The sequence below is a fragment of the Hyla sarda genome, chromosome 7, assembly GCF_029499605.1.
Source record: "Hyla sarda isolate aHylSar1 chromosome 7, aHylSar1.hap1, whole genome shotgun sequence".
Classification (NCBI taxonomy): domain Eukaryota; kingdom Metazoa; phylum Chordata; class Amphibia; order Anura; family Hylidae; genus Hyla; species Hyla sarda.
The window spans coordinates 183,976,394-183,994,245 of NC_079195.1; the positions used below are offsets into that span (position 1 = coordinate 183,976,394).

Below are 17,852 nucleotides of genomic sequence, written 5' to 3' on the forward strand. Positions count from 1 at the left end.
GTCTAACCCATCTGGCAAGAGTAGGAGAGGATACAGGAGCATGAGGTTTGCAAAAAGAAATTAACAATTGTGAATTAGAAGGGATCCTAAGAGATTCGCTTTTTTTGTTTGTAAGATCTAAGGCAACGAACAACACAAAGTTTTTCATGATGTGGAAAAGAGGGATAGAAAATGGATTGAAAGTTAGTTCTGGTACGACGATGAATAGAAAAAATAACACCTTGAGGAGTAAATTGTCTATGAGAAGTGTCAAGGGATTTGACATCAGAGACATGTTTTATAGAGATAAGACATAAAAGTGTAGTGAGTCTGAAAGAAAGAAATTTCAAAGAAAGAGAATTGTTATCATCCCATGAAATGAACATATTTAGAACAAGATTTACGTCCCATGTGGAAGTGTATTTAGGTAAAGGTGGTCTACGGAAACGAATTCCTTTAAGTAATTACAGACTAAAGGATGTTTACCAATAGGAATGGAATCTATAGGAAAGTGTCTAGAGGATATGGCAGAACAATAAAGATTAATGGTTCTGTATGCCTTACCGGCATCAAAAGAGGCAGATAAGAAATTTAAGATGTGACATATAGATGTTCGTAAGGGATCCAGATGTCTTCTATTGCACCAATCAGACCAAAGTTTCCAGGCTGATCTGTAAACTGATCTGGTACCGGGGGCCCATGCATCAGATAGGATGTCCTGAGTTGATTTCGAAAATTTGAGGTCAGATCTTGGTGACCCGAAATCAACCATGCAACTAGAGGTAATTGTCCTGAAAAAATCAGAGGGTGGTAGTTACCTTGAGGGTCTAGAAGAAGATTCTGAAATGAAGGAAGAAGACGGGGAAAGTCTATAAGGAGATGAAGAATTTGCGTAAAACAAGACTGGGTTGGCCATAATGGTGTGATGAGAACTAGAGTGGATTTCTGAATCGAGGTTTGAAAGAGAACTTGAGGAATGAGATTGAAGGGGGGAAATGCGTACAGTATCTTCTGAGGCCAGAACTGTAGGAAGGCGTCTATACCTAAAGCTTCTGGATCTGGGTGCTAGCAGTAAAATTTAGGTAATTGGACGTTGAGACGGGATGCAAAGAGATCTATGTGCAAAGTACCCCATAAGGAATTGATCGATTGGAAAGTCGTAGGATGAAGTTTCCAATCACTGGAATCCGTCAGATAACGGGAATACCAATCCGCGATTGAATTGAAGATTCCAGGAAGGTATTCCGCTTTCAGGGTAACATCCCTGTCTAAACAAAAATGACAAAATTCTTTGACAAAATCCGCAAGAGCTTTTGAAGTTGTACCTCCCAAATGATTGATGTATTGGACAGCGGAAATATCGTCCATACGAAGAAGAATACAGCAATGGGAGGAATTATTTGCAAAACTTTTTAAGGCAAAGAATTCCACTAGAAGTTCTAGACAGTTTATGTGAAGGTGAGATTCTGAGGGAGACCATTTGCCTCCAGTAGAAAGGGAACCGCAATGAGCGGCCCATCTGGAAAGACTCGCATCCGATTCGATTATGATGTCTGGATTCGGATGGAAAATTGTTTTTCCATTCCAAGATTCTATGTGAGTGAGCCACCAAAGAAGTTCTTCTTTAGCTTTTGAAGAAAGAGGAATTTCGTCCGAATAACCAAGGCCTTGTCTCAAGTAGCGAATTGTCAGATGTTGGAGAGCTCTGTAGTGAAGAGGAGCAGGAAAAATGGCTTGAATTGAGAGGAGACCCACTATTCGAGCTATTGTCCTCAGAGATATAATGTCTTTGCGGAGAATCTGTCTTTCCAAATAATTTTCAATCTCCTTGGAGGGAGACTTAAGGACCCTTGACGTATGTGTACGTCATGACACCCTGGTACTTAAGGACCCATGACGTACGCGTACATCATGGAGAATTCCGGCCCCTGCCACGCGCCGGGTGGGGATCAGACCGGGATGCCTGCTGAAATCGTTCAGTAGGCATCCCGTGCAAACGCCCAGGGGGGGTCATCAGACCCCCCCCATGTCGGCAATCGCGGCAAATCGCATGCGCGATTTGCGTGATTCTGGGTCACTACGGGTCTATGGTGACCCAGTGACCCGGAATATAAGGGGGATCGCGGATGTCTAAGACAGCCACAATCCCCCTGAAGCGACCATTCTAGAAGCGACCACCAATAGCAGATCGGGGGCGAGGGGGTTAACTTTCGTTTTCCCCATCCTGCCCACCCACAATAGGCGGGGCAGGACGGGGAAACGACGGGGACCGGCGCCGAAGATCCACTTACCCATCCGGGCGGGCGACGGAGGCTGCGGGAGACGGAGATCGGCGGGCGGCGATGTCGTGCGGCTGGATCGTACGGAAGCCGGTGAGTTGCCTAGCAACATCTGGAGGGTACAGTTTGAGACCACTATACAGTGGTCTGTAACTGTAGCCCTCCAGATGTTGCAAAACTATAACTACCAGCATGCCCAGACAGCTGTTTAGGCATGCCGGAATATGTAGTTTTGCAACAGCTGGAGGGCTACAGTTTGAGACCGCTATATAGTGGTCCCTAAACTGTAGCCCTCCAGATCTTGCAAAACTACAACTCCTAGCATGCCCAAATAACTGTTTTGCTGTCTGGGCATGCTGGGATTTGTAGTTTTGCAACAGCTGGACGACCACAGTTTGGAGATCACTTTGTTCTCTAAAACTGTAGCCCTCCAAATGTTGCAAAACTGCAAATCCCAGCAGGCCCAAACAGCAAATAGCTGTCTCGGCATGCTGGGAGTTGTAGTTGCGTATCTCCAGCTATTGCATAACTACATCTCCCAGCATGCCGTTCGGCGATCAGTACATGCTCGGAGTTGTAGTTTTGCAACAGCTGGAGGCAGACTGGTTGAAAAATACTGAGTTAGGTAACAGAACCTAACTGAAGGTTTTCCAACCAGTGTGTCTCCAGATGTTGCAAAAGTACAACTCCCAGCATGCACGATCTATCAGTACATGCTGGGAGTTGTAGTTTTGAAACAGCTGGAGGTTTGCCTCCCCATGTGAACGCACAGGGTACATTCACACGGGCAGGTTTACAGTAAGTTTCCTGCTTCAAGTTTGGGCTGCGGCAAATTTTTCACCGCAGCGCAAACTCCTAGCAGGAAACTCACTGTTACGCCGAGCGCTCCGGGTCCCCGCTCCTCCCCGGAGCGCTCGCTACACTCTCGCTCCCACAGCGCCCCGGTCGGATCCATTGACCGGGTGCGCTGCGATACCGCCTCCAGCCGGGATGCGATTCGCGATGCGGGTGGCGCCCGCTCGCGATGCGCACCCCGGCTCCCGTACCTGACTCGCTCTCCGTCGGTCCTGTCCCGGCGCGCGCGGCCCCGCTCCCTAGGGCACGCGCGCCGGGTCTCTGCGATTTAAAGGGCCACTGCGCCGCTGATTGGCGCAGTGGTTCTAATCAGTGTGTTCACCTGTGCACTCCCTATGTATTCCTCACTTCCCCTGCACTCCCTCGCCGGATCTTGTTGCCATTGTGCCAGTGAAAGCGTTCCTTGTGTGTTCCTAGCCTGTGTTCCAGACCTCCTGCCGTTGCCCCTGACTACGATCCTTGCTGCCTGCCCCGACCTTCTGCTACGTCCGACCTTGCTTCTGTCTACTCCCTTGTACCGCGCCTATCTTCAGCAGTCAGAGAGGTTGAGCCGTTGCTAGTGGATACGACCTGGTCACTACCGCCGCAGCAAGACCATCCCGCTTTGCGGCGGGCTCTGGTGAACACCAGTAGTGACTTAGAACCGGTCCACTAGCACGGTCCACGCCAATCCCTCTCTGGCACAGAGGATCCACCTCCTGCCAGCCGGTATCGTGACACTCACCGTAACACGCCAGTGCGTGTGTACCCTAAAAACACTACAATAACACATAATAAAGAGTAAAACACTACATATACACCCCCTTACACTGCCCCCCCAATAAAAATGAAAAACGTATTGTATGGCAGTGTTTCCAAAACGGAGCCTCGAGCTGTTGCAAAACAACAACTCCCAGCAATTCCGGACAGCCATTGACTGTCCAGGCGTGCTGGGAATTTAGCAACAGCTGGAGGCACCCTGTTTGGGAATCACTGGTGTAGAATACCCCTATGTCCACCCCTATGCAATCCTTAATTTAGTCCTCAAATGCGCATGGAGCTCTCTCACTTCGGAGCCCTGTCGTATTTCAAGGAAACAGTTTAGGGCCACATATGGGGTATTTCCGTACTCGGGAGAAATAGCACTTCAAATTTTGGGGGGCTTTTTCTCCTTTTACCCCTTATGAAAAGGAAAAGTTGGGGGCTACACCAGCTTGTTAGTGTAAAAAAATAAAACAAATTTCACTAACATGCTGGTGTTGCCCCATACTTTTTATTTTCACATGCATTAAAAGGAAAAAAAAGACCCCCAAAATTTGTAACACAATTTCTCCTGAGTACAGAAATACCCCATATGTGGGTGTAAAATGCTCTGTGGGCGCACAACAAGGCTATATATCACAGTCTTTCACACTTATAAATGTCATAAAAGGACATTTATAAGTGTCAAAGACTGTGATATATATTTTCAGGACTGCACTGGCACTTTGATGGACATTATCTACATACAAATATTATCCAGAGTGCCGATTTGAAATAGCTGCTATCCTTTTCAGTGGTCTTATACATCTATAGATATATATAATTTTATTTTTATGAATATACATACGAATTTTATGATTTTATATCTTTTATGAATCTTCTGATTCCGTGGATTTACAAGGGCCCTGTGATCCCGGACTATCAGATGATAGTAATTAATTAATAAATATTTCATATATCTTAAAAAACAAGTGTGTTCCTTATCCAAAGACCTTGAGCCTCAAAAAACCTTTTTGTCTAATTTACAAATCTGTTTAACTTTCTGGAGCAAGTTGATATATATAAAAAAGTTTTTCCTGAATAACCCCTTTAAAGAGGTCAATTGAGTATTGATCATGAAACCCAAAAACTCCAGTTCTTGAGATGGTATTAGAATGGATTTCTTGTGGTTGATGAGAAAACCCAGGTGAGTTAAAAGGTATAATGTCCAATTCATGTGGAGCAAAAATTATTCTTTTGATTGGGTCATAAGGATTATATCGTCTATATAGATAATAAGACAAACTCTGCGGCTTCTGAGAGAGGCAACTACTGGTTTCAGTAGTTTTGTGAAGCACCACGGGGCTCATGAAAGACCGATTGGGAGACAAGTGAATTGCCATTTCTGATCTTTCCAAAGAAATTGAAGGAAATGTTGAGATGAATTAGTATTGTTAAATATGCGTCTTTTAGATCTATCTTTATTAACCAATCGTTTTTCAGAAGAATGTCTCTTAGAAGATGGCCTGACGAAGTGCCGTGAGCACACAATGGTCCGTTGCCACCCACATCCCCCCGCACGCTAGATCCCCTCTCCCTTGCTGTACCTGTCTATGTATCGTAACTGAATAAAGAATAGTGTTGAGCGGCATAGGCCATATTCGAATTCGCGAATATTCGCGAATATATGGACGAATATTCGTCATATATTCGCGAATATTCGCATAGTCATAATATTCTCGTTTATTTTTGCATATGCGAAAATATACGAAAATTTGCGTATGCGAAAATAACATATACGAAAATTAGCATATACAAAATTAGCATAAGCAAAAATTCGCATATGCGAAAATTCGCATACCAGTCTCACACAGTAGTATTAGAGCCTTCTTTACACCACACAAGCTGGAAGCAGAGAGGGATGATCACTGTGATGTGTACTGTGAAAAAAAACAAAAAAAAACAAAAACGAATATTCGTAATTACGAATCTATAGCGCTATATTCGTGAATATTCGCGAATTCGCGAATATGCGATATTCGCAAATAAAATTCGTATATGCGAATATTCGCGAGCAACACTAATAAAGAAGACGGTGATTGAAGATCACATGGTGAGTGCTGCGTCATTTTCTTGCTTCTATGATTATTGGATTCATTTAAGAACTTTGTGATACGCTTTGCACCACCGTAACCTCCACCGCAGGACAGGTATTACTTATCACCCGTCCAGCTTCTCTACTCCCTAGCCTGACACTGGTGCCGGTGCATCTACATCAATATAGTCTCTTAGAAGATGGATGCCCTCCATCTTGAAGTGACGATATACAACTAGGTTGTTTAAAAGTTTTAAATTGATTTTAAAGTTTTAAAGGTCTGTAACCACTGTCCTTCTTTTTAACTAGAAAGAGGTTGCTTAGGAATCCCCTGGAATGTGGGGGTACAGGTAAAATTGCTTGTTTTGAACTTTGGACTTCTTGGTCTATGAGAGTTTTGTCTGATAGGGAAGATTGGATCGGGTGAGGAAAATAATTTTGGACAGGAGGGATGACAAATTCTATTTGGTAGCCCCTGACTGTATTTAGTATCCAAGAGTCGTAATCATATTCCAGTTGTGGGAAAAATAAAGGAGTCTTCCACCTAATGGGATATGTTGGAAAGAAGACATAGGCGGACTTACCTGTGGGAGGTCTGGAGCGAGGGTAGCCTCTTTGGCCTCTGGAACGCCAGGGTCTGGACCTGTACGGAAAAAAATGGGGAGGGAGAAGAGGATGGACCTGAACATTGTGTGGACTGGTGAGGGAAGGAACCTCTATAATATTTGTTCAGGGATGAGCGGCCAGAAAAGCGTCTCCGACCTTTTCCGGCCCACCCAAAAATTCTCTGGGAAAATACTTTTTTCATGGACACTTGAGCCTTATTGAGTGAAGAAAAAAGGCCAACATATTTATTCAGCTCCCTGATGAAATCCTCACCAAAAAGCATGCTCTGGGATTTACAGGTTCGACAGTAACCAGGTTGGTCAGTTGTGGGTCAATTTTCATAAGTATTGACCGTTTTCTCTCAGTAGAGAGAGCAGAATTGGCGTTACCAAATATACATATGGCTCATTGAACCCATCCTTTGAGGGTTTCTGTGTCGACCGTAGTATTTGAGGTGGATGCCTCATCAGCCATATCCATAATCTTTGAAAGAGGGCCAAGTAGGTCCATCAATTTGTCCTGGCAGGACTTAAAACTACGGTCTACTCCTTTTTTCGGATTATTACCTGTCTTAAACAGGAATTTTGCCAAGAATGGGTCCAATTCTGGAGTAGAAGAGGCATTGTTAGGTAGTGTGGGGTGAGGGCATTCTGCCTTCAGTGTGCTACGGGAAGGGCGATCAAGAGGTTTATTAGCTCGGAGGGCCAAAAATTCTGCAACTCTTGAATTGGGAAGCCATTCACCTGAATGTGGGTGGCATATTAAAGAGGAGTCAAAATATGAATCCCCAGATTGGTTCACTGGAGTGTCTTCCTGCATAGCAGGGTGCTCATGATCCGAATCACTTTCCCCCAAGAAATATAAAATTTCATCCACATCATGGATGTCAGAATCATCAGATTCCTCAGATGAGTTAACTCGGAAGGAGCCTAGCTTTGCTCTGAAAGTGGATGTAGTAGCCCTGGTAAGTTGGACTTCCTCACGGGCGGAGGGTGAAGTGTGTGGTTTCTTTGAACCACTGTTAGATGGGTCTTGTTTAGAACCCAAAGAAGGAGTGGTAACGGTCTCTTGGCGAACCTCTGAGGTGTATTTTATATTTTTTAGAGGGGTATGGGTCATCACATGGGGTATGGCGCTTTTTTGATTTTGCTTTGCAGGGACCCTTAAAATCTTTTGCCAAGTGTGAAACCGACTCAGCAGGGGACCAATATTTGTCCGATGAGGTAATAGGAGGTAGAACCCCAGTGGTTGTATTGCCAGAGAGAGCCATTGCAGTAGATACTGACTTTTCAATAGAGTCTTGCAATGTTGAGACTATATTTTGTATGGATGTAGACACAGAGGCGTCCACTAAAGATTGCATGGTGTCCGGATTGACCTTATCTGCAGCAATCTGACTATTGTCCTGAGACATTTTATAATATATGTAGTACTGAAAATAAATAAATATGTATATATACTGTATAAAATATAATTAAGGAAATATCAATAAATTATTAGGTAAATAATTAATTAAATATATAGAAATAATTAATTAATAATGCAATTATGAATTAATATATATTAATATATGAATATTATATTTAGGTAAGGGAAAAAACTGAAAATAAATGTTGGGTGCAATGATTTAAAATAGCCACCGGGTGACAGAGGAAGCTAAGAAATGAAGATTTGGGAGGATTTGAAAGCAAAAAACCAAAAGTAGCAAAATGATTAGGATATATTAGACAGGCGCTGAGCGATGTGTCCTCCTGTTCTGACAGCTGTGAGGCGAGTGTCAGAAGCCCGGAAACGCCTGACAGGAGATGACCTCGCTGTCAGGTGATCTCTCGATGAAGCGATGAGCGTTCGAGATGCGAGAGTGCAGTGACTGTTGAAGGGTGGAGAAGAAGAGGACAGGGCTCTTGCTGAATATGGCGGTGATAACGCAGTTTAAAAGAAAAGAAGATGCGCAAGATACAGGTAAGTAAATAATGAATAAAAGGATCGATATGAATGGGGGAAAATAAGGGAAAAAGGAGGATATGTAATAATGAGAAAAAGAAAGTGAAATATAATGGAGAGTATTATAAAAGGAAAATGATAGGAAATATATGAAATTAAAAGTAAAACATAAGGAATTATGGTGTAAATAAGAAGACTAAATATAAGAGTTTGAAATAATATATGAAATAATATATGAAAGAAAAGTATAATGAACAAATGAATTGATAATATAAATATAGAAAAGTTTTATGAATATTAAATAAAGGAATAATTAATTTTATTAAATATATAAATGAACAATTATGAAGAAATAATACAATTTGATATAGCAATATATAAAAATTAAGAGAGAGAGAAAATTAATATAACTTCACCGTCTGCTGAGCAGCAAAGAAGAAGGAAGTAGTCTAAATGGCAGATACTGATATCACCTGTACTATCATCTGATTGGCCGATACTATGGACATTATACTAGGTTGCATCCTAGCAACCATATGTTTATTTACACTATATATATATATATATATATATATATATGTATATATATATAATTTTTTTAAGACATCCATTACCTATATGCTGCTGAGTTTGGTAAAAAGCTATAAAGCATAATATGAAGCGTTTTGTTTTGCCTTAAAATTATCGATAACTAAACAGTCTTTGGGGATGCGTACCGTTATTGTTTTAGGCAGTGCATATTACGATCGATTAATGTGATCACTTGATCAACTCACGTGACTCTCCATTGAGTCACGTGCATTGATACATTATGCCCGTACGTTTCCAGCGAATGCCCAATACGCCACTGTCATTTCGCATTACTAGATACACAGTATGCTGAATATTACGTAGCCAGCGCATATCACTGGTGCCGCTGGAACATGCGCAGCACGTAGTTTTTCCTTCATCTCGCGAGTGTTAATATCTTGAACGCCGTATACCTAGTCTCACTTGACGCACGCTCATTAACAATGGGCGGAAGTGCCCACAAGTTTCATGGAGGGGATAAGTATTCACCGGGACATGGCGTGTGCCCACCACCATTTGGGACAAACAGCTCCACACTCCACCTGTCAGGTATTATGACTAAAAATATATACTCCAAAGAACTTTGTCCGGCACTGAAGGTAGGAGATAAAGCAGGCTTGTCTTTATTTATAAAACAGTTCACATACAGAAGAATGGTCTGACGTGTATCACCCGCTTCGGGGCTTAATCGTAGTCTACGATTAAGCCCCGCAGCGGGTGAAACGCATCAGTCCATTCTTCTGTATGTAAACTGCTTTATAAATAAAGACAAGCCTGCTTTATCTCCTACCTTGAGTGCCAAGGAGTTCGTGAGATTGCCGTGGGCGGAACCGGCTGGTCCGCAGCACAGGTGGGAGAAATCATCGGCGCTGGTGCGAGCGGTATCCACGCTTTCTGTGTTTAAAAATATATACTATATATAAAGAGAGACATGGACAGATTTACCACAACACCCCTAAGGAAGCCACTATGGAGTGACGGAATGCGTGGATTCCTGGCTATCCTGTCCTGCACCTGTATCTAGCTGCTCCTCCATCTGTGATTTGCCATTATCACTACTTATTCTTCTGTTTATAATTTTTCATGCACAAGGGTATTTATTATTGCTTAATTGTTCATTTGTATTGCCCATAATGTGCAACTTGGAGTAGCAGCTTTATCCTTGTCACCTTTGCAGGACAGGTTTTGGCAGGGGGTTCATGGCGACTTCCCATGTTGTGGTTTGCTCATTTGTGAGCTTTATAATTGCTTTTAGATGTCTTTGTTGTCTCATCTAATTCTATATGTATGTCTGTGTATACAATAAAGATTTTTTGCATATTTAATATTTTTTCATTGGGTGTGCTCTTTATGCAGTGATCTCTTTTTTCTTTGTGCAGCATCAATTTGGTTTTGCTGTCAGTAGCACCCCTTATATATTATTTATGTCTGGTTTTCTTCCTTGTTTATCCCTTTACTGTCTGGTCTTCTTCCTTGTTTATCCCTTTACTGTGACATCACTGTATTATCCCTGTACTGTGACATCATTGTATTTTCCCTGTACTTCGATATAACTGTTTATTACCCCTGTACTGTGACACCACTGTGTATTGTCCCAGTACTGTGACATCACTGTGTATTATCACTGTACTGTGACATCACTGTGTATATTATCCTTGTACTGTGACATCACTGTGTATATTATCCCTGTACTGTGACATCACTGTGTATTATCCATGTACTGTGACATCACTGTGTATTCTCCCTGTACTGTGATATCACTGTGTGTATTATCCCTGTACTGTGACATTACTGTGTATTATCCATGTACTGTGACATCACTGTGTATTATCACTGTACTGTGACATAACTGTGTATTATCCCTGTGCTGTGACATCACTGTGTGTATTATTCCTGTACTGTGACATCACTGTGTGTATAATCCCTGTACTGTGACATCACTGTGTGTATAATCCCTGTACTGTGACATTACTGTGTGTATTATCCCTGTACTGTGACATCACCGTGTGTATTTCCCCTGTACTGTGACATCACTGTGTATATTATCCCTATACTGTGACATCACTGTGTGTATCATCCCTGTACTGTGACATCACTGTGTATTATCACTGTACTGTGACATCACTGTGTATTATCACTGTACTGTGACATTACTGTGTAATGTCCCTGTACTATGACATCACTGTGTATTATCACTGTGCTGTGACATCACTGTGTGTATTATTCCTGTACTGTGACATCACAGTTTTTATAATCCCTGTACTGTGACATCACTGTGTGTATTATTTCTGTACTGTAACATCACTGTGTATATTATCCCTGTACTGTGACATCACTGTGTGTATTATGCCTGTGTGTATTATCTCTATACTGTGACATCACTTTGTGTATTATCCCTGTACTGTGACATCACTGTGTGTATTATCCCTGTACTGGGACATCACTGTGTGTATTATCCCTGTGTGTATTATCTCTATACTGTGACATCACCATGTGTATTTCCCCTGTACTGTGACATCACTGTGTATTATCACTGTACTGTGACATTACTGTGTATTATCCCGGTGCTGTGACATCACTGTGTTATCTCTGTGCTGTGACATCACTGTGTGTATTATTCCTGTACTGTGACATCACTGTGTGTATTATTACTGTGTGTATTATCTCTATACTGTGACATCACTTTGTGTATTATCCCTGTACTGTGACATCACTGTGTGTATTTCCCTTGTACTGTGACATCACTGTGTATTATCACTGTACTGTGACATTACTGTGTATTATCCCGGTGCTGTGACATCACTGTGTGTATTATTCCTGTACTGTGACATCATTGTATGTATAATACCTGTACTGTGACATCACTGTGTGTATTATGACTGTACTGTGATATCAATGTGAGTATTATCCCTATACTGTGACATCACTGTGTGTATTATTCCTGTACTGTGACATCACCGTGTGTATTTCCCCTGTACTGTGACATCACTGTGTATATTATTCATGTACTGTGACATCACCGTGTGTATTACCCCTATACTGTGACATCACTGTGTGTATTATCCTTGTACTGTGACAGCACTGTGTGTATTATCCATGTACGGTGACATTATTGTGTGTATTATCCATGTACTGTGACATCACCGTGAGTATTGCCCCTGTACTGTGACATCACTGTGTATATTATCCCTGTACTATGACATCACTGTCTGTATAATCACTGCACTGTGACATTTCTGTGTATATTATTCCTGTACTGTGACATCACCGTGTGTATTACCCCTGTACTGTGACATCACTATGTATATTATCTCTGTACTGTGACATTACTGTGTATATTATCTCTGTACTGTGACATCTCTGTGTGTATTATCTCTGTACTGTGACATCACTGTGTGTATTATCCCTGTACTGTAAGATCACTACATGTATTATCCCTGTATTGTGACGTCACTGTGCAAAATAACCCTGTACAGTACAGGGATAATGCACACAGTGACATCACAGTACAGTTATACTAAACATAGTGATGTCACAGTACAGTAATAATAAAAATGGGGATGTCACATTACAGGGATAATACACACAGTGATGTCACAGTAAAGGGGATAATACAGTGTCATCACAGTAGAGTATGTTGACTTATGTTATACTTCTTATTGACCATGATGGAACACAGTGGTCCCTAGACACACCCCTGGTGCAGACACTTCATTCCTGCATCATGTTAGCCGCTAGGGCGGAATCCCCAGACAGGCCAGCCCTGTTGGGGATCCCGATAACCCGTGGTTTATGCGATACAGGCATTAAAAGAGGGAGAGAGCTACTCCTGGGAACATGGATTAGGTAAGTATGTTTTTTTTTTTACTTTGTTTGAGGCACTATAACCATTTAGGTGGCACAAGGTGCATTTTACAACTAGAGGGGATCAGGACAGGGGGCATTATATGTGTGGGGTGCTGGACAATGGGCATTAGGGTAATGTGGGATGAGAACAGAGCATTTTTACAACTTGAGGCATAAAATAGGGCATAATTATGATATGTTTGGGGGCACTGGACAGGGGTATTATTACTATTTTGGGGCACATAAGAAGGGTATTAATACATGTGAGGGGGCATTATTATTTTATATTTTGAGAGGGCACGGGACATTTTATTTTATATGTAGGGGAAAAGGATAGGGAGCATTGTTATATTTTATATATGTAGGGGCACAGGACAGGGGGCATTATCACCATATGTCAGGGGCACAGAGTGTTTTGCATTTCAGACGTATGGTACAGTATATTATAAGGAATTTCTGGGGTGGTACAGATTTTGTGGACCATAATATGTTGCAGTATTGTACGCAGGTGCACTGTACAGCAAGGTTATATTCAGAGGGCGCAGTATGAGGTAGTATATTCAGAGGGTACAGTGTGTGGTAGTATTATATTCAGAGGGTACAGTGTGATAATATATTCAGAGGTACAGTGTTTGGTATTATATTCAGAGAGTACAGTTTGTAGTAGTATTACATTCAGAGGGTACAGTGTGTGGTAGTATTATATTCAGGGGTACAGTGTATGGCAGTTTTATATTCAGAGGTTACAGTGTGTGGCAGTATATATACAGAGGGTACAGTGTATGGTAGCATATTCAGAGGGTACAGTGTTTGGTAGTATATTCAGAGAACACAGTGTTTTGTAGTATTGTATTCAGAGGGTACAGTGTGTGGCAGTATTATATTTAGAGGGTACAGTGTGTGGGAGTATTATATTTAGATGGTACAGTGTATGGTAGTATATTCAGAGGGTACAGTGTGTGGTAGTATTATATTCAGAAGGTACAGTGTGTGACAGTATTATATTCAGGGGTACAGTGTTTTTTAGTATTGCATTCAGAGGGTACAGTGTGTGACAATTATATTCAGAGAGTACAGTGTATGGTAGTATATTCAGAAGGTACAGTGTTTGGTAGTATATTCAGTAAGCACAGTGTTTTGTAGTATTGTATTCAGAGGGTACAGTGTGTGGCAGTATTATATTCAGAGGGTTCAGTGTATGGTAGTATATTCAGAGGGTACAGTGTTTGGAAGTATATTTAAAGAGCACAGTATTTTGTGTTTTGAGGGTACAGTGTGTGGAAGTATTATATTGAGTGTGTGAGTATTTTGAGGGTACAGTGTATGGTAGTATATTCATAGGGTACAGTGTGTTTTGTATGGTAGTATATTCAGAGGATACAGTGTTTGGTAGTATATTCAGAGAACACAGTGTTTTGTAGTATAGTATTCAGAGGGTACAGTATGTGGGAGTATTATATTAAGAGGGTACAGTATGTGGTAGTATATTCTGAGGGTACAGTGTGTGGTAATATTATATTCAGAGTGTACATTGTGTGGTTGTATTATATTGAGAGGGTACAGGGTATGGTATATATTTAGAGAGCACAGTATGTGGCTGCATTACATTCAGGCGGCACAGTGTGGTAGTATTATATTCAGAGGGTACAGTCTGTAGCAGTATTATATTTAGCGGCACAGTATATGGCTGTATTAACCCCTTAAGGACCCAGGACGTACTAGAACGTCCTGGCACCCTGGGCTTTAAGGACCCAGGACGTACTAGGTCCTGGTGTTTCTCCGGTCTCCGCTGCGCCCCGGGCAGAGATCGGAAGCGGATGCCTGCTGAAATGCTTCAGCAGGCATCCAGGGCAAACGCCGAGGGGGGCCATGTAGGGGGGCCATTGCCGCAAATCGCTAGGGAAATTGCCCCTGCGATCTGCGGCGATACCGGGCTGATCGGGTCTCTGGGACCCGACCGCCCGGTAATTTTGCATGATCCCGGCTGTCACAGACAGCCAGTACCATGCTGGAGTATAGGAGCGAGGTGGCAAGCCTGCCACCTCCTCCCATCCCCTGCGATCCGTTGGTTAGTTAACCGACCAATCGCAGGGGGGGGGGGGGTTACTTCCTCCCTCCCGCCCTGCCCGGCCCCTGGAAGTCCGGAGAGGACGGGAGGAAGACCGGAGGACGCGGCGGGGGACGGGGGAGTGCTGGGGACTGGCCCTGGTACTTACCTTGTCCCTGAAGACCCGGATCCCGGCGATGAAGACGGCAGCGGCGACAGGTGAGTTCCTCTTCAGCCGCGGTCGGGCCCTTTACAGCAATGCACGTCGCCGTAAAGCGACATGCATTGCTGTAATGGGACCCTGTATACTACAACTCCCAGCATGCCCAGACAGCCCTTGGCGTCTGGGCATGCTGGGAGTTGCAGTTTTGAAACATCTGGAGGTCTACAGTTTGGAGACCACTGTGCCCTTCCAGATGTTGCAAAACTAACCATCCTCAGCATGCCCTTACTGTCCAGGCATGCTGGGAGTTGTAGTTCTGTAACATCTGGCCCTTCAGATGTTGCAGTACTACAACTCCCAGCATGCCTGGACCGTTTTGGCATACTGGAAGTTGTAGTTTTGCAACATCTGGAGGGCTACAGCTTGGACACCACTACACAGTGGTCCCCAAACTGTTCTCCTCCAGCTGTTGTGTAACCACTACTCCCAGTATGCCCTTCGGCTGCCTGGGCATGCTGGGAGTTGTGGTTTTGCAACAACTGGAGGCACACTGGTTGGGAAACATTGTCTGTTTCCTAACTCAGTGTTTCCCAGCCCGTGTGCCTCCAGCTGTTGCAAAACTAGAACTACCAGCATGCACTGATAGACCGTGGTTCCCCCCCCCCCCCCCCCTATGAATGTACAGGGTACATTCATATGGGCAGTGGGCTTACAGTGAGTATCAGGCTGAAAGTTTGCGATGCAGCAAATTTTGCGTGGCAGCTCAAACTCGCAGCGGGAAACTCGCTGTAATCCCCTGCACGTGTGACTGTACCCTAAGAACACTACACTACACTAACACAAAATAAAATAAAAAGTAAAAAACACTACACATACACATACACAGCCCCCCTCCCCAATAAAAATGAAAAACGTCTGGTACGCCACTGTTTCCAAAATGGAGCCTCCAGCTGTTGCAAAACACCAACTTCCAGTATTGCCGGACAGCCGTTGACTGTCCAAGCATGCTGGGAGTTTTGCAACAGCTGGAGGCACCCTGTTTGGGAATCGCTGGCGTAGAATACCCCTATGCAAATCCCTAATTCAGGCCTCAAATGCACATGGCGCTCTCACTTTGGAGCCCTGTCGTATTTCAAAGCAACAGTTTAGGGCCACATATGGGGTATCTCCGTACTCGGGAGAAATTGGCTAACACATTTTGGGGGCCTTTTTCTCCTTTCATCCCTTATGAAAAGGGGAAGTTGGGGTCTACACGAGCATGTTAGTGTAAAAAAATTTTTTTTACACTAACATGCTGGTGTTGCCCTATACTTTTCATTTTGACAAGAGGTAAAAGGGAAGAAAGCCCCCCAAAATTTGTAATGCAGTTTCTCCCAACTACGGAGATACCCCATATGTGGGCACAAAGTGCTCTGGGGGCGCACAACAAGGCCCAGAAGGGAGAGTGCACCATGTACATTTGAGGTGATTTGCACAGGGGTGGCTGATTGTTACAGCGGTTTTGACAAACGCAAAAAAAAAACAACCCCACATGTGACCCCATTTTGGAAACTACACCCCTCACGAAATGTAATGAGGGGTGCAGTGAGAATTTACACCCCACTGGTGTCTGACGGATCTTTGGAACAGTGGGCTGTGCAAATTAAAAATATTGTACAGCCCACTGTTCCAAAGATCTGACAGACACCAGTGGGGGTAAATGCTCACTTTACCCCTTGTTACGTTCCTCAAGGGGTCTAGTTTCCAAAATGGTATGCCATGTGGAGGTTATTTTGCTGTCCTGGAACCATAGGGGCTTCCTAAATGCGACATGCCCCCCGAGCAAAATTTGCTCTCAAAAAGCCAAATATGACTCCTTCTCTTCTGAGCATTGTAGTTCGCCCGAAGTGCACTTCAGGTCAACTTATGGGGTACCTCCATATGCAGAAGAGATGGGGATACAAATTGTGGGGGTATTTTCTGCTATTAACCCTTGCATAAATGTGAAATTTTGGGGGGAAACACACATTTTAGTGATTTTTTTTTTTTTACGTATGCAAATGTCGTGAAACCCCTGTGGGGTATTAAGGCTCACTTTATTCCTTGTTACGTTCCTCAAGGGGTCTAGTTTCCAAAATGGTATGCCATGTGTTTTTTTTTTTGCTGTCCTGGCACCATAGGGGATCCTAACTGCGACATGCCCCCGAGCAAAATTTGCTCTCAAAAGGCCAAATATGACTCCTTCTCTTCTGAGCATTGTAGTTCGCCCGTAGTGCACTTCAGGTCAACTTATGGGGTACCTCCATACTCAGAAGAGATGGGGTTACAAATATTAGGGGGTATTTTCTGCTATTAACCCTTGCAAAAATGTGAAATTTGGGGGGAAACACACATTTTAATGAAAAATGTATTTATTTTTTTACATATGCAAAAGTTGTGAAACACCTGTGGGGTATTAAGGCTCACTTAATTCCTTGTTATGTTCCTCAAGGGGTCTAGTTTCCAAAATGGTATGCAAAGTGTTTTTTTTTTTTTTTTTTTGCTGTTCTGGCACCATAGGGGCTTCCTAAATGCAACATGCCCCCCAAAAACCATTTCTGAAAAACGTACTCTCCAAAATCCCCTTGTCGCTCTTTCGCTTCTGAGCCCTCTACTGCGCCCGCCGAACACTTTACATAGACATATGAGGTATGTGCTTACTCAAGAGAACTTGGGCTACAAATACAAGTATACATTTTCTCCTTTTACCCTTGTAAAAATTCAAAAAAT

General features: G+C 43.0%; 1 protein-coding gene across 1 annotated transcript in view; it reads left to right on the forward strand.

The window, feature by feature from the left end:
- The first annotated feature begins 8,252 nt into the window (after positions 1 to 8,252).
- The window catches only part of LOC130282864 (membrane-spanning 4-domains subfamily A member 4A-like), a 60,727-nt gene continuing 51,127 nt past the window's right edge, over positions 8,253 to 17,852 (forward strand). The window contains exon 1 of the mRNA XM_056531743.1: positions 8,253 to 8,496. The gene's annotated coding sequence lies outside the window, so the exon portion shown is untranslated. The remainder of the gene's footprint in view (positions 8,497 to 17,852) is intronic.